Source organism: Octopus bimaculoides, chromosome 5 (genome assembly GCF_001194135.2).
Source record: "Octopus bimaculoides isolate UCB-OBI-ISO-001 chromosome 5, ASM119413v2, whole genome shotgun sequence".
NCBI classification, from domain to species: Eukaryota; Metazoa; Mollusca; class Cephalopoda; order Octopoda; family Octopodidae; genus Octopus; species Octopus bimaculoides.
This window is the reverse complement of record NC_068985.1, coordinates 98,792,877-98,794,126: the sequence shown is the minus strand read 5'-3', so window position 1 is coordinate 98,794,126 and position 1,250 is coordinate 98,792,877.

The window sequence follows — 1,250 nt, the reverse complement described above, 5'->3', positions numbered from 1 at the left end:
CATCAGCCACCCTCTTGACCCGAGGGAGCACTACCTCTTCTAGGCACTTGATGTAGGCCTCTGTGTTGAGTCTGAAACTGTGTAGGAAGATGGATACATAACATCCCCATCACCAGCGATCACTCCAAACACCATGACGTTGACTGGCTGTTTGATTTTTATCACTCTCGGTACATGTTTTGGGGACACAGCAAGTCATTGGTTGTTCTGTGTGTTCATCTGATCCTGGCAGAAATTTTTCTCATCTTAGAAAAACCAAAGTATGTTCAATTGGAGGGGATGCTTAAGTTTGTTCAAAAGCTTCGTAGTGTGGTCTTCCCTAGTCTTTGATGGCTTGGGATAAAAATTGGCCCTTTCTCATCTTGTATGAGGAATACCAAATGTACTCATGCACTACCTGCTTGATAAGAAACTCAGACTCTCCCATATCCCTGTCAATGGACCTGATTGATTTGGAGGGAGCATTGTCAATCATGGCCTGGATTTCACCAACAAATTCAAGAGTTGTTTTCTTATGAGAACGATTAAAGTGAGTTTTCCAAGCTGCTTTGCTTTCATAATTATTAGACTCCTCCAACTCTTTTCAAATCCTTGGTACTGTTCTCAGAAATGACACTGGAACACTTTGAAATGTTCATATTGGAGCTTCCGGCATGAATGCTAAGCAGCACACCATGTCATTTCCAAATTTCTGGCAGCGAATTGCATCACGGTGCTGTTTTTCTCACTGACAGTGCCTAACTAACCCTACCATACTATGTATTCGATAAAATCAAAAACAAACAATGCTCATCCATGAAATAAAAACTATAAAATGGCGACAATTTACCCATCACACCCTTTATATATATATTTCTCCCAGCGTTCAGTATTTTCCTCTTGTTCTGGTCTAACGACCCTCCATGTATGTTTGTTTTCATTTGGTTTCCTTGTATGTCTCCACTGTCCTGTTTTTGTTCCCAACTTTGACCCTCCATAAATTTTAAATTTTATTTTGGAATTTATGGGAGCAACTTTCTTTGAAGACTCATATTGTCATTGAATGCTTGAAATTAGGAGTTGATAGACAGCCAACAACTGATGAAGGGTTTTTCTGTTTATTTGTCCCGTTTTCCATGTTTTTCTCTCGTTGTTTACGTATTTAACTCTTATGTCTACATATGTTGTTTACACAGTTGTTTACACAGTTGGTGACGTCCTATACCTATATATGTATATATATATATATATATATATATATATATATATAT